Source organism: Sus scrofa, chromosome 14 (assembly GCF_054392235.1).
Source record: "Sus scrofa isolate SSC_HxYL_T2T_F1_AM1 chromosome 14, Sscrofa_HxYL_maternal_Yorkshire_Landrace_v2.0, whole genome shotgun sequence".
NCBI lineage: Eukaryota > Metazoa > Chordata > Mammalia > Artiodactyla > Suidae > Sus > Sus scrofa.
Genome location: NC_139396.1, coordinates 34,648,940 through 34,672,310, shown reverse-complemented (window position 1 = coordinate 34,672,310; position 23,371 = coordinate 34,648,940). Strand labels below are relative to the sequence as shown.

The following is a 23,371-nucleotide window of genomic DNA, read 5'->3' as shown; positions in this document are numbered from 1 at the left end:
AGGAACCATGAGGTTGCGGGTTCGGTCCCTGACCTTGCTCAGTGGGTTAACGATCCGGCGTTGCCGTGAGCTGTGGTGTAGATTGCAGACGCGGCTCGGATCCCGCGTTGCTGTGGCTCTGGCGTAGGCCGGTGGCTACAGCTCCGATTCGACCCCTAGCCTGGGAACCTCTATACGCCACAGGAAATAAATTTGCCAAGAAATAGCAAAAAGACAAAAAAAAAAAAAAAAAGTGACAAGCTTATGGGTTTCCAGCATTAACATATTCTCATAACCTCTAAACTGCAACCTGTTAGAGAAGATCTGGGTATGGTCCATCTATGCATAGTCTAACATCCTCAGCAGTTTTGGAATAGGGATATTTATGTTGAAAATACATGAAAGAAATGGCTAAAACACTTTGATACTGCATCATGGTGCACATATATTTTGAGCTAATGATTCACATTATATTTATTGAGCTTTGGCACAGAGCCCACCCAACACCAAAGCTAGGCTCTGGGGGATTTAGGGGAAAGGATGACATGGTTCTTGCCCTTGAGGAATGTACAATTATCTTCAAGAGGTAAGGATTTCAAAAGCAAACTTCACCAGAAGGCTTCCAATTTGTGTGCTAAATCTTGGAGTGGGGACAAAAGGTATCAAAAGAGTGTGCTGCAGAGGGATAGCCAGCTTCAAGGCATAGCCAGGGATCTGCAAGCAGCATTGAGTCTAAAAGGAAAGGCAGAAGGTAAGGGAGCCACTTGAGTGAGAGCCGGGAGTAGGTGCAACCAAGGCATTGCCCTGGGCCAGAGCAGAGTCTAGTCTGGGTTCAGTAGAGGTGACATGTTGAGAAGCAATGGCACTTAAGGATGGATTCATAGGCAGGGATCAGGTCATGGAAAGTCTTGAGAACCCCATCCAAACCCTAGGCAGCCTCTGCAGCACCACAGCAAGTCTCTTAGAATCTGAAGGCTTACAAGGCTCAGTCTAGTTTAAGACAATCCTTTTGGGATACCATTGGTTTAGCAGCTTCCGATGGATCCTAAGTAACTGCATCACTCTCTGAAGAAAAGAAAATCTGGGAGAAGGGGAGGAGCCAGGCTGAACCAAAGAACGAGCCTTACAGCCTCCAGGCACCATCTGGCTCCAACAGCAGATGCAGGAGGAAAGGTCATAGGTGGCCTCAGGACCTTGGACAGCATTCACACATGCTTAGGGCCATGGTTGCTGAATCTATGGAGGTCACAGTTCTGTTCTATGGTTAGGACTCCAGAGCCCCTGACAGAGGTTTTAAAACATCTGCCTTTACACATATCAAGAGCTATAATCCCATTCAAACACTAACCCACTAATGTCACTCATAAGAATTTAACCTAAGGAAAAATGCAAGAGAAAAAGATGAGGTGGTAGATATTACAATATTTATTAAAGTAATAATAAAATTCTAATAATAAAATCTTTAAATGAACTAAAAATCCAAAACCAGAGAAAGAGCTTAGAAAAGTATAATTTGTGATTTATCACAAGCATGGAATATCATGCAACACTTTAAATATAAAATTTGAGAGCTACTAGAAAAGCAAAAAATATTTGGGATAACAGTAAGTGAAAACAATCCTATCACAGGCTGGATGGAGACTGTAATGAGAACTAACTAAAATATGAATGCTTATGGGAAAAGACTGGCAGAGAAATATGCAAAAGGAAAAACAGCTAGGGAGATTATGCAAGATATTTATCTCTATCAATTTTCTTTGTCATTGTCAGATTCTTTTCTAGATGAAAATATGCTTGTTTGGATTTTTAAAAGTCAACAAAATTATAGATTTCTAAATTGTTTTTCTGCAGTACTTAGTTTCCCAAGAAAGTCCATCAAGGCTTATAGACAGCCCAGCCAAAACACTATGCATTTATCATGAAGACTGTGGTTTATCTGATGTCTCCTCTGGAGAAGCCCAAAAGCACTTCCAATTCAGGATGACCTTCCACTCCAAACTTGACCCCCTCTCCTGGTACCCCTAACTCAGGGAATAGGACCACCTCCCTCCTACTTTCTTTCTTTCCTTTTTCTTTCTTTCTTTTTTTTTTTTTTTCTTTCAATTTTCGGGGCTACACTCATGGCACATGGAAGTTCCCAGCCTAGGGGTTGAATCAGAGCTACAGCCACAGCCACACAGGATCCAAGTTGGGTCTGTGACCTATACCACAGCTCATGGCAATGCTGGATCCTCACTAAGCAAGGCCAAGGATTGAACCTGAGTTCTCATGGATACTTGTTGGGTTCATTTCCACTGAGCCATGACAGGAACTCCCTCCTCCTACTTTCTAGGCATCCTTGCCTATTCTTTCTCTCACTACCTCCATCTAATCTGTCACCATATCTGGCTAATTTTGCCTTCCAGACATCTTTAGAATCCTCCTTCTTCCTCCCATCACCACCCAAGCCACCCTAGTCCCAACTCTTGCAGCCTCTCTGCCTGGACTCCTACAAAGAAGACCTCTAGCTCTTCTATATCCTCTCTCCTACTCATTCTTCCCAGTGTCATCACAATTATCCTTTAACTCTGATTATGTGACAAAGTCCCCACCCTCTCCCCCACTTTCCATGACTTTCCACTGTTCTTAGGCTAAAGTCAAAACTCTTTAATGCAGTCTTCAAAAACACACATGGTCAGGCCACCTTGGTACTTCATTCCCTCTACTACAGTCAGAGCTGCATCTTACACTTAGTCATTATCGCAATGAGTAGACTACAAGCTCAGGGAAGGCAAGGCTCATAGCCATTTTGGTTCACCATTTCCATAGTTCTAACACATTGCAGGACCCAGCATAGGTGCTCAATAAATAACTGTTAAATTAATGAAGGAAAACAAACCACTAAAAAGTTTCTCTTTAGGCTTTATGAAAGATCTATCACATGGTATACTAAACATTTCTCTCTTTTTCATATGTACATGTATCACTTACATAAAAATGATCATTGAAAATGGCCACTCAGAAGAAGTCTCCCCAGCCAGGTGGCGTGGAGACCAAGGAACTCTTCTGCTCCAGTCCCTAAATGTCATCCCTTTTCTCTTCCCATTCCCCTACCTTCAACTGGGAAGGCAGAGGTGGAAAGACTGAAACTCTACCTGGAGAGGAAGGAGGAAGTTTACATGTAATTCTCTCCTTACTGCTAAGGTTCCCCGGGATTCTGTCTTATCTTCTATTCTAGAGCCCAAGGCCCAGAGACAACAAAGTCTGTAAACTTGATTCTGAATTTTCTTTTGAACCACAGCTGAGCCTTACATCAGTCCCTGGACAGTAAAGACACAGCATTAGCCAGTGAGAAATAGCACAGCATACACATCTAAGGACAGGGGCTCTGGGACAAAACTGCCTGACCCTGAATCTCAGCTCCCCCACTCCCTATCTGTACAACCTTGGCTTATGAATAGAAACTTTGTGCCTAAGTTTCCCTGTCTGAAGTGTTTCCTCATTGTAAGTTTCCTCATTATAGGTGGCTTTGAGAATTAAATGAGTTAACATATGTAAAGCATTTAGAGGAGTGTCTGGCACACAGTACATACCACTTAGCTGATAGGCTAGTATTATCATCTATATGTGAACTTTGTTTTTCATAAGATTGGAGTCAAGAATGGCAAATACATGGCACATATTTACCTATCCTCTACTTCTGCGTCCATGCAGACATCATTCATCAATCACAGCATATTTTCACGATCCCTGAATATGACCACAAAATCTTTTCTTGTCTTAGTATCCCATAAAATCTCTTATTTCTTAGGGCAGGCCTATGTGATGAAACTGTTCTGCCATTCCTGGTCTAAGCGAATAAAGAGAAAGATGGTACAAAGAAAGAAGCCATTTTCCTTTTTGTTTCTACATGATACATTGCAATTTTTTAAAAAGGCCCTTTGAAAATCTCCAAAACTCTATATAGCTTTATGGATAAAAGAATGGAGGGATATCTGTGTGTTCTCTCTAAGGAGAGAACAGGGAGTTGTTAAAAACCAAGTGACAGCACTTTTAGTCCTATAAACGGAGGGCATTTTCCCATTGAAACTGCTGAGGCAAGTACTTGGGGACCAAAGAACCACAGATCCTTTAAACATATCCTATAGATCAAAGACAACTTGTGGGAGTGGAGGGCTAACCTGGGAACTTAACCAGTATTTATAATTTTTTTTTCAAAATTGGTGGCACATTTCATCACAGAAGCAAGCAAACTAACTAAACAGAAAAATCACTCATTGATTGGGCACTAACTATTGATTACCAACAGAGCATGAAACAGAGACAGGAGGGGGTCTGTGACAGGGACATCTGTTGCCAGGCCGCAGCAGGGCGGATGCCTCTGATCTGGCTGGTTAGGCTCTGTGGCGGCACGTTCCAAAGCCCTACGCTCCAGGAGGATAGCCCCTGCTGATCGCCATGACGTGTCCTCAGTCAAGGGCATACGAGGACGAGGAATAGATTTTCATTTATCTTGAAAGCCCAGTGCTCGAAGAGCAGCAGGGTTAATTAGAGCAAGATTGGGTCAAAGTCAATGACTGGAGAGATTCTGAAGGGGATTTGGGGAGGCACGTTCAAAAGCTTTAGAAGATGATACAACACTGTTTTTTCTTTTGTTTGGTGAATGTCTAATGCACTTCAGACTTTATGACTGTTTCTTCCTTGAGAAATAAACAATAAAACTGTTTGATAATGTACCTGCAATAACAAAAATGCAGACATGAGCCAACCAGGGATTAGTACCATATCCTGTGCTCAAGCGGACGTAACTAAAATTCCTATGTTCTGGGTGGTGGGAGGTAGAGGGGGACACGGAGGTAAATGGCAGGGGAGTGAGGGACTGGAGTGGGGGACCCAGATCCTCAGGATTCTCCTGTAGGCCCAAGCCCATCCAGTTTGGGTGACCATCGCAGTGCCACCAAACTGGAGATTCCAGAAGCTGCTGCTACTGTCCTAGGAGTCTTGGTCCAGCACTGGACCCATAATCATCCCAGGGCAACAGCTGTGGATCAGGTAAAAGCCTCAGAGCTGCAGGCCAGTTAGCGGTGCCAGCCCCTCCCTGTCCTGTTACCCCACAAAACCCAACCCATACTTGTCCAACCATTCACACCATTATGGAGCTTATCAGAGGTGACTATGTTCATTTAGGACTGGAGTAGAATGCATTTGTTTTACTAATATGGCAACACAAATCTGTCAAGCCCCAAACAGCATGGTCTCACAGTCCCTCCCATTATCTGTTTCCTTGTGGCTCTTTCTTCAGGCCCCCAGTTCCTGGTATGTCAAGGACAATTCAGACTGGAACTAAGTCGGGCTCACATCTGGTCCGCAAGCCCAAGCCTTGGACCAGGTTCTCCCGCCTCCAGCAGAGGAGACTGTGATCACACTGACTAAGTATCCTAGGCCCTGGGCCTGCCAAGGTGGCCTCCACGGAGCTTGAGGGGTGACTTGATGACTGCGAGAGCTGACTTACAACGAAAAGGGAGCAGGAATCCTGAGGATGCAGCTGTGGGATAGATGCACTGGGAGAGGACAGGTGATGATGCTTTGGGTCCCCTATGCCCAGGCACACTGTGCTTATCATGTTTCTGTCCCTTATGGTACCTATAACTATGACTATGGTGTTTTAAGGGGAACATCAACCCACAGCTTTCCCTGTATATGAGGAGTAGATGGGGAGCTATGCAGCGGTGGGCAAGTTACTAGAAAGGCACTGCTCAGCCAGAGGACCGACCTCTGCTCTCCACCCATTCTGTGTCCGAGGACATTCAAGTCTTTTTCTTCCCAATTGGTGAGGTGCACCACTAGAGGCAGATGGAATCTGTGGCCAGGAAAGCTTGGAGAGGAGTCACCATTAAGGATAATGGGAGGAATGAGACAAAGGTCCCCAGCTGCTGTGGGCACCCAGAGGCGAGCTCATCCCTCAACACTTCTTGGGAGAAGAGAGCCAGCCTGCACTGCCTTCCTCAGAAGGTGAGCAGGGACTGACCATGTACCTAAGTGGGGGCTGCCCTAAAAACAAAGACTCATGACAAAAATAAATAAATAAATAAAGCAGAGAAATCAGATAAGAACAGCATAAGACTGTAGCGCTAAAAATAAAAAGTTCATCTGTCATTGAGGATTTTATCCTTATGCTCTGGCTGCTGACCTTTCTTCCGGTTAATCCCCTCTCCCTTTGCTCCAGGGGCAGCAAACCAAAGACACATCTCCTGGCCAGTAAAGAGGCTGGTGGCCAGGCTCAAGAGCCCTGCATCTCCCGGGGTCCCTCGCAGCACAGCCCCAATGGCACAGTGATGGGACAAAACAGGGCAGAGGAAGGCTGAGCTCAACCCCACCAAGGACATGTTTGCTGAGGCATCAGCTGACACTTAAGGTAAGGTCTTCAGCTCATACCCACTAACAATGTGTGTTCAGTGCATGCCAGGGACTAGCTACTGCAGGAAGGAAGATAAACTTCATAGACCTTACACTCAAGGGTACCCATTTAATCAACAAATTTATTGACAGAAATCCCAAGGGGAGATTTCTAGCCAAAAGAGTGAGCTGAGATGGGAATGTGTTTTAAAAATAAAGCACTATGCAAAGGAAACCAAAAAGAAAACAAAAAGACAACTTTCAAAATGGGAGAAAATAATTTCAAATGAGGCAACCGACAAGGGCTTAATCTCTAGAATATATAAACAACTTATACAACCCAACAGCAAAAAAAACCAATCAATCAATGGGAAAATGGGCAAAAGACCTGAATAGACATTTCTCCAAGGAAGATATACAGATGGCCAACAAACACATGAAAAAATGCTCAACATCGCTGATTATAAGAGAAATGCAAATCAAAACTACCATGAGATACCACCTCACACCAGTCAGAATGGCCATCATTAATAAATCCACAAATAACAAGTGCCGGAGGGGCTGTGGAGAAAAGGGAACCCTCCTGCCCTGTTGATGGGAATGTAAGCTGGTACAGCCACTATGGAGAACAGTAGGGAGGTACCTTAGAAATCTATACATAGAACTTCCATATGACCCCGCAATCCCACTCTTGGGCATCTATCCAGACAAAACTCTACTTAAAAGAGACACATGCACCCGTATGTTCATTGCAGCACTAGTCACAACAGCCAGGACATGGAAACAACCCAAATGTCCATCAACAGATGATTGGATTCGGAAGATGTGGTATATATACACAATGGAATACTACTCAGTCATAAAAAAGAACAAAATAATGCCATTTGCGGCAACATGGATGGAACTAGAGAATCTCATACTGAGTGAAATGAGCCAGAAAGACAAAGACAAATACCATATGATATCACTTATAACTGGAATCTAATATCCAGCACAAATGAACATCTCCTCAGAAAAGAAAATCATGGACTTGGAGAAGAGACTTGTGGCTGCCTGATGGGAGGGGGAGGGAGTGGGAGGGATCGGGAGCTTGGGCTTATCAGACACAACCTAGAATAGATTTACAAGGAGATCCTGCTGAGTAGCATTGAGAACTTTGTCTAAATACTCAATGTTGCAACAGAACAAAGGGTGGGGAAAAAAATGTAATTGTAATGTATACATGTAAGGATAACTTGATCCCCTTGCTGTACAGTGGGAAAATAAAAAAATAAAATAAAATAAAATAAAATAAAATAAAGGTCAAAGTGTGTAACGTGAAAAAAAAATAAATTAAAAAAATAAAAATAAAGCACTTATGCAAGTAGAGGGCATTTTTTATTTTTCATGATATGCCTCCTCTGTTTTCTGAGATCTGCTCAGGGCAAAGACCACAAATGTGACTCTAAACCCAGAACAGCAATCCCAAGTACATAAGCCCTTAGATACCAGCCCTCTTCTTTCCAAGAAAAACTGGCTCAGAATGATGCTACAGTGTCCTTGTGTCCCCTGAGGTCACAAGATGGCCTGGGAAAGCAGAGTGACCACAGGATGCCCCCAAGAAGAGGGCAAGAAGTAGGCTGAATGCCCTCTACCATCGGAATTGTTTCTGCACACTCCCTAAGCAGGCTTCCGTGATCCTACACAAGATAGTGATTCTATTGCCAGAGAGAAAATGGAGAATGATAGGAAGACAGATTAGACATTTTAAGAATTAAAATAGAAATAATAAACACATGAATAGATGCTCAACCACATAATGAGACACTATTTTTAATTTGTGAAAATGTACAAACTTACAAAACCAATAGTGAGTAGTAAGGAGGGTGTAGCGAGATGGGCTTTTTCATATATTGTTCATGGATGTGGGAATACTGCAGTCCATGTGAAAAGCAGTCTGGCAATATGCACTACAAGTACCAAAAGCATTTTAAGGTCCTGACCCAATAACTCCAAGTATAGGTACCTACCTTAGGAAACAAACAGAACTGAGACAGAGGTTTCCAGAGATGTTTACAGTAGAATTTTTGTAAGAGTGAAAAACTATTTAAAAAAAAAAACCTAAATGGCCCAACAAAAGGGGAATAATGAAGTAAACTGTGACACAGCCTCAGATGGAATACTACATATTAAAAGTACGATCATAGTTTTTCATGTCATCAGGAAATAGTAATAGCATACAATCCAGTGGGGAATAGAAAGAAAAAAAGAAGAAGAAATCTAGATCCTATCAGATACATTTTCAAGTTGTACAACTCTAAACATTTTCCAGTGAGTCCTATTTGAGGAGGAGAAAGAGCAAGGAAAATTCTTTTAAATGAAAGTAACTGATGAGCAGGTCATTTCTTGTTTAATCGCATAAGGACTCTTTTCTTCCCAGGGTTCTGAGTACCTTGTGCTCTCACTTGCTCTGAAGACCCTGCCCCCTGGGTGATGAGCACTGGGACTTCCAGACCAACTCAACCCAGTGCACAGCTGGCCGATGAAATCCCCTCTAATGAGGGCCATTGTCCCCAAGGTGTGCAGGGCTCCCAAGCTTGTCAACTCATAGGCAGGCATGGGAGGATGGAGGAAGCAAGGCTGAGAGAGGGACTTGGAGGCTTATCTATTCCAGTAAGTCAAGGTGCAGGGATCCCTATTCTGTCCAAACAACATCACAGTTCAGGAAACAGTGACTGAACACTGGTCACATGCCAGGCACTGGGCTTACTGTTGGTGATACAGATAGTGAGATAACACCTGCTTTCTCTTCAGCTTTTGCTGACCAGCAACGTCCCTCCCCACTTGTACCTCTGACCAAGTACATTTGCTCCTGCCTCAGCGGCACTGCCTACAGCTCTTAAAGACCCTGTTAACCCACGATTATCAGACTGGCATGAGTTCCCAATTCACCACATTATCCCAAGGAAAAGCATTCCATAATTGCTCATTTCAGTTTTAGAAGAATTCCACTTTCACTTGTGCAATACTGTTATCAATTACCACATTTAGGAACCGTATCTAACTTAGGCATCTGTGAGAAGCATAAAATATTAATTGATGGAAAATTTCCACCTGACTTTTATGAAATCTCCCCAAGCCCCCTTTAACACGTGTGATTCCGATTGACTACCAAAATAGATAATCTTGGGAGGAAGAATTCCACTTAAAACAAGGTGATGATAAAGATTAAAAATCTATATGTCAGCTTGGTGAATGTGACATCCTCGTGAATAGCTGTGTTTGAAGACAGTTATATTAAAAAATGTGGCTATAAACCAAAGATATCTAAGGTTTGTTTCCTATTGATCCTAAAACATATTTTAGATTTCGAAGATGACTGTTAAACGTCATTTAGAAAGGATCACACAGAAATCATACTTTTTAGTATTGTTTTGAATAATGCTGCCCTTCAAAGACTTGTAGGGTGTCCCTGGCTCACATTGCTTGCATCTCCTCCACGTATGAAACAATGTCACCTGCTACAGCGTCTGTCTGTGTCAGTTCTCCACTTAAGATAATCAGTGTTGCGCAGAGCAGCCAAGTCCTGTGATGTAATTAAGTCAGGAGCCCCAGAGGTATTTCCTCATCCCATCATCAGAGTCCAGCATCACTTGGGAGCCTCTGCGAATGTGTCTAAAACCACTGAACCTGCTCTTACAAATGGTTCTGTCCCCAACCTGGAGAGGAGGCAGCACATGGCCAAGCACCATAGCAAGCAGCGGTCTGCCTCCTCCTTCCTTGTGACCGTGCCAGTGGCCTCCAGCAGGAAGCGCATTGCCCCTCCATGGCACAGCATCTGCCTGCAGGCTGCAAGATACACTGTCTGCTGTCAGGCAGCCACTGACAGGCAGGGAAGGTCCAATGACTCCCCCTGCCCCCACCTTCTGTGACAGTGATAAATGACCGGGCCCTCTGCTCAGCTGAGCCAGCCAGGCCAGACCTCCCATTGCAATCTGTTCCAGACCGACACCCACTTTTCCCCTCTAACGTCCCCCTTACCACACCAAGCAGGCCTGTGCCAGGGTGAGGTCAGACCTATCTGCTTTCTTGTGGCTATTCTTTCATGCAAATATATTATGACTTTATTTCTAAATGGAAGCTCCCTAATCAAAAAAATGCAATATGTTGTCACAAACCTTACAGGGAACTTGTCTCAGTTATCTTTTGACATTAGAAATGAAGACACAGCTAAATATGGGATTTAATTAGAAAAAAAGGAGGAATAGTCATGGATATAAACATAGATGTCAACTTGGCTTCCATTTAAATCAATATGCTTTCAGTTTATTAAATTATTACTGTTGTTGGAGGTAAGAAGAAAGAGACAAAAGAGCCAAAGGGGAGTAAAATGTTGATAAGGAGATGGAACATTAACACTGACCATGAGGAAGATTCAACACAGATGAGCTCCTACAATATTTTGCTCATGTACAAAGATAGCTGTTGCAGGATTGTTTGTAAAGAGACTGGCACCAACGTTTTGCATACAATCGCCTGTAATGTGGAATAGTATGTACCCATTATAAAGAATGAGGTAACTCTATAGGTAAAGACATGGAACCATCCACAAGGTGCACTATTAATTGGAGGAAATCTACAGGCAAGATAATGTGTATACTATGCTACAATTTTTTTTTAATATGCTATCTTTACCTTTTGAATTTTGTTCCATTTGATGCATTACTTTCTTGAAAATGGAAATTAAGCATATTTTAAATGTCCCCAGTCTTTGTTACCCCGTGACTACCTCTGCAGCCCGAGAGCCCCTTCCCAGGGCTGAGGGCCATGCTAAGACCAGGTAGGGGGCCCCTGAACTCAGACCAGCCAGATGCTTACATTGTATCCAGGCTCAGGACCAAGAGGAAGGCAATCTCACTAGTTTATCATAGCAGCAGAAATGCTACCAGGCTTTAAAGTTCTGGGTAGTTTATAGTGTCCTAACAGGCCCCACTTCTTCCCTGAAAGGGGTGCACATCCTCCAAAGCAACATGTTAAATGTCCTCCTTTCAAAAGGGAAAGGATTTTAAGGGGATTGGCCATTTCAAATTTTAGGTGGAATTAAAATGTTATTTTCCTAAAAATAAAAGGTGTTTCTGATTTATCTTTATTTGAGAGGAGAGGAAGTGGGGGAAAAGGGGGGGGAGGGGAGGAGCAAGTGCTACATCAGTGAGTCCTTTGCCTTCTGGAATTTGGGACATACTTTAATCATTTCTCTGTCCCTCCTGTCTTTCAACCTTTCTATTTCTCTTTTCCTTGTAATTTTTCTCCACAACAGAAGACATGGGTATTTTAAAATCTATTTTAGATTGACTGAACAGAAATTAGGCTCACTAGTCATCATTTTTAAAGCAGTTGAAACATACTATATTTCCCTCAAAAAAAAAAAAAAAGATAAATCTTCCAAAAAGCCAGTAACATGTTTTTAAATCCATCTCATACTAGAGCAACAGCACAGGTAGTTGATTCACTTTGAAAATGTCCCCCAAGGACCTGTGGCCCAAGACAGCAGGATGGTCACGAGGCCGATTAATGGACCTCCTATAACCTAGTGCATATTCATATTAGGAAATATGATGGATAAAATCTTCAACTGCAGCTCTACAAATGACACAGAAAGGCATTTTGTGATGTTCTTTATTCTTGTCTACCATGAAAAAGTGACACAAAACTGAGTATCTTAATTCAGGGAGAGTCAGTGGAGACAGGTGTGGCTCTTCGAACATGCTTTTGGACACCTGACTTAATGAAGGGGTAGAGACCAGAGGCTGCACAGCAAAGCTTACTGGATTATCTTCTTTGAATATGTGCTCAAGCAGACCCTTGGACATTCAAGGGATGGGCTGATTCCTGGACAAATTCCCTAACAACTGACTAGAGCTCTGTTGAATGAAATGAGTCATATCTGAAAATATCAAGCATGCAGGAGGCCAAGGCAAGCAGCTGGAAGGCCATCAGCTTCCTTAGAGATATGGGGTATGGGGGTACAAGCACGCCAAGAACATTTCTCATTTTAGTACATTCTCAAGCACTAAGTCTGAGCGAGTGATTTTGGAAGTACCTGATTAAGACCCTAGAATTCTACAAAAGGGCATGACTGTGACCTGGTACAGCTCAACTATAAAGGGACGTCAGTGCAGGCCCTGCAGAAATCTGATTTTACGTAAAATTATGCCTTGATAGGTCTGCCAGACTCTTGGTGCTAAGAGTAAATTACAGTCATCTCTATTTTCTGTCACTTTATCTTCCCCAAAGGCTGATAGCTCAAAATGTAAACTATAGTGCAGAAGGTAGCTGGAGAGGAGCTAATGCAGTACAGGCAAGTACCCAACTTTAACACAAGTCACATTTCAAAAGCATGTTTAAGAGATGGATGTCTGGGATACAGAATCCATTTTCTCATGAATGTGCTGCTATAAATGGTGGTGAGCTAGCTCACAAGGGCCTACTCAACCTATAATGAGTCTCAAATGGAACTCTTTCTAGGATTCTAACCACCATTCACGAGATAACTGTCTCACTGTGAAAACATATGCCAAGCTCTACCCTACAACACCAAGAACACACCCCTTCACACAGTTTTACAAGCTGCAACTGGAGAAAAGGAAACATTTCTCTACTTTCCCAACCTTCCCAGCTACTAACTTGACCATAGAGTAAAATCTCCACTTTACTCACAACTGTAGAAAGGAGGTTTCCATCCAAAAAGAGGAGGACATCCCTTGTTGCATAATAACCGCTGTTCAAATGACAAGTACCTTTTAAATTTAGTGGTCCTACTGTAGGTGAGAATGTGAAGCTGGGTAGTTCTGGCTTAGGGTCTCCCGCAGGCTGGAATCAAGGTGCTGGCTGGAGCTGCAAGCCTCATCCTAAGCCTCAACTGGGAAGGAATTGCTCTCAAGTTCATTTGTTGGCAGGCCTTAATGAGCTTGAACACAGATAAAGTTTTGCCTTCAGAAGATGCAGCACAATTGACACCTTGATTCCAGCCTCCTGAGACCTGGATCCAGTGCCACTCCCTAAGCCACGCCCAGATTCCCACCCCACCCCCCAAAAAACTGTGAGAAAATAAAAGACTGTTCTTTTAAGCTGCTAAATTTTGGGGTCATTGATTATATAGCAGTAGATAACTATATTCACACGTTCTAATAAAGGAGAAATAACAATTTTTAGCTAAGGACGACTACTGACATAAGTCAGGAAATCAAGCTATCTTTAATAGAGCTGTATAGAACTTAGAGTATATTTTATAAAAGAAAAAGGTATTTCCAGTTTAACTGATTTACAAATAAACCCCTGGAACATGATCCATTTCTAAGTTGTAGACTACAGGTATGTAATTTATTGTAATTTATTTTTTCCACCAACTTTGTTCCCTAGTGTGCTGGGATTGCTAACACAGGCATTCCTGAACCACTAAAGTCTAGGAATACTGTATAAAACACCAGAGTAAGGCTTTCTGCACTTCTGCAATAATTCTGGCAGTTTTTATTCATTTACATTATCCAGGGGATTGTTAGTTGCTTTTCCTGCTGTTTTGTTTGGGGAAGTTATATCTTTGCCTCACAGGGCTTACAATAACAATGAAGAAAAATGTTTTTCCAAAATTCCCGGGGAAACTGAATTTAAATTCATGCCAAAGGCCTTAACTGCAATGTAGAAAATCTTCTGTATTTTGAGGAATTCTGTTTGTTTGATGTTGCTGTTTGGTTGAGTGGGGGGCTTTTTTCTTCAACAAGATGGAAGTAAGAAGACAGGTAAATCAATTACATCCATAGTGGTACCTATAAGAAACATAGTTTTCCCACTTTTCAGTGGGAATCAAAATCAAATTTAAAAATCAAAATTGTTGCTGGTATTAAGCTAGATTTTTTATTAGCCTGGAGACTTTGTCCACACCAGCTTAAGGTCATAGTACCTCTACTTTAAGCAGCCAAACAGTAGGATCATATAATATTCTGTGCTTTACCATTCCCTTAGACATTCCAAACATCTCTGCTAACCACCATAAGACACTAGAAGGGTCAAGTTTGAGGTGGTCATTTCAGTGATGTAGGAAATCATGGTCCTGGCTTAACTTCATGGTCCTCGACTGCTTAACTTCAGTTCTCACAGAAATATCACTCGCCACATTCTAGTCTCCCCACCCGACCCTCTAGTTAAATCTCAGATTAAATCATATGGGGAGTGGGGTGAATGAGGGTAGAACAGAAGTACCAGTTGAATACACAGCAATGAATCCTACCCTTCTTGAAAATAAGGAAAAACACCAGAGACCACAAAAAAAGTTTCAACCCAAATAGTGCTTATAAGAGTTGCCCGTGTAGCAGTCTGGGTCCAATCAGGAGATGGAAACCACACAGTAGGTCAAACAGGGGAAGTCCAACACAAAGAATATTAACCATGATTAAAAAGTAACTATACGATCTATGGAAATTCTATGTTTCCCAAGGACTGAGGGTATCTAAGGAAGGACAGACTTGGAAGGACTCAGCTGCTCCTTGGAAAATGCGTAGTTAAGCCACTGGATAACAGAGAAGTTCATTGGGAAAGCAATAAAAAATCTTCCAGAACATGGTATGAGATCCAGACATCCAGGAGACCTTTAAAAGATCTTCAGGAACTCTAAGAGTTCATGGATAGCACAGGGGCTCTGGTTTCCTTGTCAAGAGGGCTGCAGAGAAGTTATCACCACGCCAAGGCTGTAAGGTCGCAGAGGGACTGAGTTCTGGGCTGGTGGCTGGGGCAGGCTCCACTGGAGGCCCGGCCCCCACACAGCCAACCTCAGCCATACTTGCAACTTCAGGAGAGGCTCCTCCTCTCTCAAAGTCTCCCCAGCACCCTCTACTGAGACAGCATGCTCACAGTAGACACCATGCTCACAGTAGAGGAAAAATAATATAGAAATTTCTTTATCACAGAGCATATTCAGAATGATGTATTCACAGCTGAAAGGCAATAAATTAGTCATACACCTTGAAAGCCACAAGTTGCCAAAAACCGACAAAAGAAATGTAAAAATCTGAAATGGAAAACTCCAGGCTCATATAGTTTCACTGGGAAATTCTAGAAACATGAAGGAGGAGATGATATCAATCTCTCTCTTTCTCTCTCTCTCTCTTTTTTTTTTTTTTTACTTTTCTAGGGCCGCACCTGTGGCATATGGAGGTTCCCAGGCTAGGGGTCAAATTGGAGCTGTAGCCGCTATAGCCACCGGCCTACACCAGAGCCACAGCAACGCGGGATCTGAGCTGCGTCTGTGACCTACACTATAGCTCACGGCAACACCAGATCCTTAACCCACTGAGGCCAGGGATCGAACCCGCAACCTCACGGTTCCTAGTCGGATTTGTTAACCACTGAGCCACGACAGGAACTCCTCAATGTCAAGTAAATTCCTTCAAAGAGAGAAGAGAAGGGAACTTTCCCAGCTGATTTTATGAGACCAACATTACCGTGATGCCAAAACCAGACAAAGATGCAGAAAACTCTAGACAAATCTCCCTTGTGAACATGGGCACAAAAATAATAAGTACTTCACTGTGTTTGAAAGTTACTGAGAGAGTAAATTTTAAAAGTGCTCATTATAAGGAAAAAAAAACTAGCTAGGTGAGATGAATGTTAACTAAACATCGCAATTATTTTTCAATATATACATACATCAAATCTGTATGTTGTATACCTTAAACTCATACAATATTATGAGTCAATTATATTCAATAAAACTAGAAAAAGTAAATAAAATAGCCAAAACTTTTCTTTTTTTTTTTTTTTTTTTTTGTCTTTTTAGGGCTGCATCTGCAATATATGGAGATTACCAGAATAGTGGTCAAATGGGAGCTGTAGCCGCTGGTCTACACCACAGCCACAGCAACACCAGATCTGAGCCACATCTGAAAGCTATAGCATGAAACTCATGGCAATGCCAGATCCTTAACCCACTGAGTGAGGCTGGGGATCAAACCTGCGTCCTCATGGATCCTAGTCAGATTTGGTTCTGCTGTGCCACAACAGGAACTTCTAAAAGTTTTGAAATATAATTTGGAGGACTTCTACTGCCTGATTTCAAAACTTATTATGAGGTAATTGTAATCAAGGCAGTGTGGTGTTGGAACAAAGACGGTCCTATAAATGAGTGGAACAGAAGAAAGAGTATGAACTGACTTTTGACAAAGGTGCTAAGGTAATTCAATCAGGAAAGGATAGTCTTTTCAACAAATGATGCTAGATTCCAGGTTCACAAGGATGGTTCAACATACATGAATCAATCAACATCTTACACCACATTAACAAAAGAAACATCAAAAAGCACATGATCATCTCAGTAGATGCAGAAAAGGCATTTGACTAAATCCAACATCCATTTATGATCAAAACTCTTACCAAAGTGGGTATAGAGGGAACATACCTTAGCATAATAAAAGCCATTTATGACAAACCCATAGCAAATATAATATTCAATAAAGAAAAGCTGAAAGCCTTCCCATCTGGAATAAGACAATGATGCTCACTCTCACCACTTTTATTCAACATAGTATTGGAAGTCCTAGCCACAATAATCAGACAAACAAAAGAAATAAAAGGTATCCAAATTAGAAGAGAAGAGGTAAAATTGTCACTGTATGCAAATGAGATTATACTATATATAGAAAATCACAAGAACTCCACACAAAAACTATTGGAACTGATCAACAAATTCAGCAAAGCAGCAGGACACAAGCTTAATGTTCAGAAATTGGTCGCATTTCTGTACACCAACAATGAAATATTAGAAAAGGAATATAAAAATACAATACCTTTTAAAGTCACACCCAAAAAAACAAAATACCTGGGAATAAACAGGACCAAGGAGGTGAAAGACTTATATGCTGAGACCTACAAAACGTTAATCAAAAAAAATTAAAGAGAATTCAAAGAAATGGAAAGATATACCATGCTCCTGGGTTGGAAAAATGAATATCTTAAAAATGGCCATACTACCCAAAGCAATCTATAGATTCAATGCAATCCCTATCAAATTAGCCATGACATTTTTCACAGAACTTGAACAATCCAAAAATTTATATGGAACCATAAAAGACCCAGAATTGCCAAAGCAATCCTGAGGAACAAAAACCAAGCAGGAAGCGTAACTCTCCCAGACTTCAGGCAATATTACAGAGCCATGGTCATCAAGACAGTGTGGTAGTGGTACCAAAACAGACATAGAGACCAATGGAACAGAATAGAGAACCCAGAAATAAACCCATACACCTATGGTCAATTAATCTTCGACAAAGGAAGCAAGAATATAAAATGGGAAAGGACAGTCTTTTCAGCAAGTGATGCTGGGAAAACTGGACAGCCACATGTAAATCAATGAAACTAGAACACACTCTCACACCATGCCCCAAAATAAACTCAAAATGGCTTAAAGACTTAAATGTCAGACAAGACACCATCAAACGCCTAGAAGGGAACATAGGCAAAACATTATCTGACATCAACCTTACAAATGTTTTCTCAGGTCAGTCTCCCCAGGCGACAGAAATAAAAGCAAAAATAAACCAATGGGACCTAATCAAACTGACAAGCTTTTGCACAGCAAAGAAAACCATTAAAAAAAAAAGACAACCTACAGAATGGGAGAAAGTAGTTTCAAGCAATGCAATTGACAAGGGCTTAACCTGTAAGATATACTAACAACTTATACAACACAACAGGAAAAAAGCCAAAGAGCCAGTTGAAAAATGGGCAAAAGACCTGAATAGACATTTCCCCAAAGAAGATATACACATGGCCAAGAGGCACACAAAAAAATGCTCAACATCCCTGATTATTAGAGAAATGCAAATCAAAACTACTATGAGGTACCACCTCACACCAGTCAGAATGGCCATCATTAATAAGTCCACAAATAACAAATGCTGGAAAGGGTTCGGAGAAAAGGAAACCCTCCTACACTGTTGGTAGGAATGTAAATTGGTACAACCACTATGGAAAACAGTATGGAGGTACCTCAGAAAACTAAATATAGAACTACCATATAACCTAGCAATCCCACTCTTGGGCATATATCTGGACAAAACTTTCCTTGAAAAAGACACATGTACCCCATATGTTCATTACAGCACTATTCACAATAGCCAAGACATGCAAACAACCTAAATGTTCATTGGCAGATGAATGGATTAAGAAGATGTGGTACATATACATGATGGAATAAATACTACTTAGCCATAAAAAAGAACAAAATAATGCCATTTGCAGCAACATGGATAGAACTAGAGACTCTCATTCTAAGTGAACTAAGAAAGAGAAAGACAAATACCATACGATATCACTTATATCTGGAGTCTAACAAATGGCACAAATAAATCTATCCACAGAAAGGAAACTCATGGACTTGGAGAACAGACTTGTGGTTGCCAAGGGGGATGGGGAGGGAGTGGGATGGACTGGGAATTTGGTGTTAATTGACACAAACTATTGCTACTGGAGTAGATAAGCAATGAGATCCTGCTGTAGAGAACAGGGAACTATATATAGTCACTGGTGATGGAACATTACGGAGGATAATGTGAGAAAAAGAATGTATATATGTATGTGTGACTGGGTTACTTTTCTGTACAGTAGAAAACTGATAGAACACTGTAAACCAACTATAATGGAAAAAATAAAAATCACTTAAAAAATGGTTCTAGGAAAACTTGACATCTGCATGGGACAAAACAAACCTCAGCGCTTACCTTACACAACACATAGCTATGGCTGTGGCATAAGCAGGCGGCTGAAGTTCCGATTCGACTCCTAGCCTGGGAACTTACATATGCCACAGGTGCGGCTATAAAAAAGGTGGGGGGGGGGGGGGAAGTTGTATCATTCAAAAATAGAATAAGTATTTTTTAAATTTTGAGAGAAATCCTAAACATATCAATATTCTCCTATTGTTTGGAAAGGAAATTTAGAAATAATAAAAGCTTGTAAAGCAATTTTCTTCCCCAGAATATGTGTTTCGAATTTTCAGAGTACCAACCCATTCAAGTTAAATTCCGTGTCTTTGCAGCCTATATGTATAATCATCTCAAAGGATTGAATTATTGATAGTTCCATTTATTTAGTACAAAAGAACTACTGTAGAACTACCTCTGAAGAAACAAATGACCAGAGTATAAGTTCCACACTGACAGGTAACATGATGTGTATCTAAAAAACACCTGAAGGACCTTTTAAGCTTAATTTAAATTAATAATAGAAAACAACTTGCTACTTGCTAGTAACACAGTATAATAAAAACATTTGGGGAAAGAAATACAGAAGTGTAAGTTTTGCCTTCTTATTATAATGAATAATCTACTTATTTTTAAAAAATTTCTCAGACTACCAGGCTCTAATTTGTACAGAAATACATTAAATAAACATTCCTTTGGGCTGTGGAATGGGTTTTTTGGGGAGGGGGTTGTTTTTTGTTTTATTTTGTTTTTGTTTCATCTTTTGTTGCACCAACAGCATATGGAAATTCCAGACCAGGGATCAAGCCTGAGCTGCAGCTGTGACCTACGCCACAGCTGCAGCAATGCTGTGTCCTTAACTTGATGCACCACAGCAGGAACTCGTGTGGAATGGTCTTTTGTGGGCTGAATGTACAAGTCAAGCCCCTCCACAGTATCCTAGGTGCAGCATTCCTAGTAAGTACGCCACAGGGCTGCGGGAGGGGGTGGAAGACAGCTTGGGTACTAGGGAGAAGCAAATTCCTCATTAAGTCTCCATTTCCTTTCCTATGCTTCTTTCCAAATTCCACAAATAGGCATAACATTTTAAGGAAGTTTTTACTCTGTACCCAAGAGTAGGTAAAAGCAAACCGTTCAGGAAACCCCAGAGATCACCAACCAAGTTTCAGGTATTGCTTGGTCACTGCTGGTCATGTGGAGGCCAAACATGGAGCAGGCCCAATCATATGTCTTTACGGCCAGAAGAAGAAAGCCAGCAGCTGACCGCACCCTTTGCTGAAGCTCTCACATTAAAAAAGGATTCCAAAGCACTTGTCTGTGACATAATGGCAGTTGCCCATGTCTTGAGAATCCAGTTGAGATGAAAAATAGAGCTAAAGTTAAAATTCAATGCAAGTCCCTACTGAAAGAAACACTTCATGAAATTGTTCAGAAACAAAAGCAATCCTGCCAGCACTAAAAAGCATGAATTTACAAGATCAACAATCACAATGGCTGATGACAGCTCACACAAAAAGATCTAAGCCTGGTATTTTTTATAAAAACCAAAGCAAGACCTTTTTCTCTATATAGAGCTCAAAGATAAGTGACATGTAGGATTTAAATCTAACATTTTCACCGAGGAAACAATAAGAGCACAGCAGGACTGACCTTATTTTACATGGAGGCAGCAATCCCCCTGGCGTCACCTCTCCCACCCCATCACCATCATAGCCACCACTGCCCAAAAATCCCTTTAGGAAGTGACAAAGCCCTTCACCTGAAGTTAAAGGCTTACACTGTCAGTGCTTCTGGGAGAACGGACACAGTGACAATTTTACCGAAATGTTAACATTTCTACCCAATTAGTTCCAGAACAGGGGTTAGCAAACCAAGGCCTGCCAGCCAAAGCCTACCATATGGTGCTGGGTGACCCATGAGCCAAGAGTAGTTTTTATATTTTTTTTAATGATTGAAAAACAATCATAAGGAAAAAAAAATTTTGTGACACAAGCAAATTACATGAAATTCAAAACTGAATGTCTCTAAATAAAAGTTTTCTTGGCACAGGACCACACTCATTCATCTCTTTATTGTCTATGGCTGCTTTCACTCTGCAATAGTAGAGTTGAGTAGGTGTGACAGGGACTGTAAGGGCCTGAAGAGACCATAACATTTACTATCCTCACCTTCATGGGAAAGTTGACCACTGCCCTAGAGCAAAGCTCTGAGATGCAGAGCATCGGAGGACCAGATGTGAGGGCCTGGTCTTTACCTTTCTTTAGTGAAGAGGTAGAAATACAGGAAGAGGGCTACCTGATGAAGGGCCAGGAGCACAAAAGTCAGCCTCGCCCCTGTGTCAAGGCTGGTACAGGATATATCACGAGGAAGGGGACACCAGGAGGGCACAAATGTAGTAAATGTGGAAGAGCTATGGCTGAAGGACTCGTTCCCCACCAGAACTGCGCCTCTGAGCAGGTCACATAACCCCTCTGAGTTTCAGTTTCCTTATATGGGAAAAAAAAAAAAAAAAGAGTGGAAATAACGTCTAGAATTGTCAGGGGATGATTCACATGAAAGTGCCTGGTCCATGTGTTAGGTTGCCTTGAAAGATGAGTAGGTTTCTGCAAGAGGAAGACAGGGGAAGAGAGAACACAGAACTCAAAGGTCCAGAGGAGAAGGTGAGCGGTCAGTTCAGGTCCTCATCTAGGGGTCAGGGGAAAGGTCACAACAGCTGAAGCAGAAAAAGCAATCGGGCCAGATCTTGATGAAAAAGGTACCACGTACGACTCTCTTCACTCTCCCTTTGGTTACTTCTCTCCCTTCTCTGTTCATGTCCCTCTTTCTAATAACTCCCAAAGATATTCTGGAGTGTTCTTCTGCCCATCAGAAGCCCCAAGGGTTAAACTGTGTCCACAGCTCATTCCCTCAATGGCATGTGCAGAGCATCTATTTTGAGCAGAAACAGGCTTTCCAGCTTTACCCCGACCCACTCCTCATCAGCCCATCTGACCTATTTGCCCCCATGCTTAGGTAGAGTCTTCAGGGGATACCCTAGATCCACAGCTGGTAGCATGTTCCAGCTGCTGAGTGAGAACTAAATGAGATTCCTGGGACTCTGAGTAATTTATAATGAATTCTAATAACTGGCAGGCCCCAGTCATGATGCATACTGATGAACTCGTCCTTGCAGCCAGCTGTCCCCCCTCAATCACCAATTGTCCACAGGGGGATTCCCATTCACTAAGGGCACAGCCAATCGCCAGAGATGAGAGAAGGGCAGGGGCCATGCAGAAACGAACAGCAGCCCTTTAGCCTTCAGGTAGAGGATTTCCAGGTAGTCGGGAATATTGGCAAAAAGCAGAAGGCACAAGGGAAGAAGAGTCAAAAACCAGGTCTTAGCCCTGCCATAAAAATCATAAAGCTACGTATGCAAACTATTATTCTCATGTTTTATTCAACATCGTTTAATGTCTTTCCCTCGATTCAGCCTTGCTTTCTCTTCTTTCACAGGCTGAGTAATAAAATCCAGCTATTTTCTGAGCACAGAATTTGGAGTGGGAAGACCAAATCTTGGCTGCATACAGTTAGTAGTTGTATGGCCTACAGCTGTGTGTCCTTTAATACATCACCTAACTTTTCTGAATCTAGATCTCTTCATCCATCAAATTCGGGTCATGCCTGCTCTACCTTCTTCTAAAAGAACTGGCAAGGAAAGTATTTTTAAAAAGCCCTAGAATCCAATGTAAACCAGGTCATTTAATCCCAGCCTGGAGAGAGAAGGGGGCTTTTCTGCTATGTTCACTGAATATAATGCAGTAACCAAACCTTCCACATCTAGAGGAAATGTACTTATCAAAGTGGACTGTTCCCAGGAACAGGAAACCGATTCCTTCGACTGCAGGGAAAGAGGTTTGGAGTCTATACATTTCTAAGTAGGGAGTGGAGGGATCTAGAGGTTGGGAGTTATTTCAGAGAGCAGTGAGGGAACAAACTCCACCACCAGCACCAAACACCAACAACACTACCAATTCCAACAGCACCAGGCTCAGCTCTGCCTCCTCGGATGTCACACGTCTTCCTCTCCATTGAGCAGAAAAGACACAAAGCCTCTATATCTATGCCTGAGCTTCTGCCAAAATAGAAAAATCAAAGAAAAAAAATCCCTGCTATGGACTGGCCTGGCACCTTCTCTCTGTGCATCAGCACTGGTGTTTTGCTCAATCTGAACTTCTATATCTTAAACCATTTCAGCCTTGACTGCTGTTGCTTCAAGCTCCCAGACTTTGGTCTGCCATGATTCATGCTTC

General features: G+C 41.9%; 1 protein-coding gene and 1 long non-coding RNA gene across 32 annotated transcripts in view; both read right to left on the bottom strand.

The window, feature by feature from the left end:
* The window catches only part of MSRA (methionine sulfoxide reductase A), a 383,609-nt gene that overhangs the window by 227,759 nt on the left and 132,479 nt on the right, over nt 1-23,371 (bottom strand). The window lies entirely within an intron of this gene.
* On the bottom strand, nt 2,923-7,710 carry LOC146396485 (uncharacterized). The gene is made up of 2 exons (XR_014828478.1): nt 7,541-7,710; nt 2,923-7,359 (listed from the first exon to the last, which is right to left on the bottom strand). It is a non-coding gene; the product is annotated as an uncharacterized LOC146396485 (long non-coding RNA).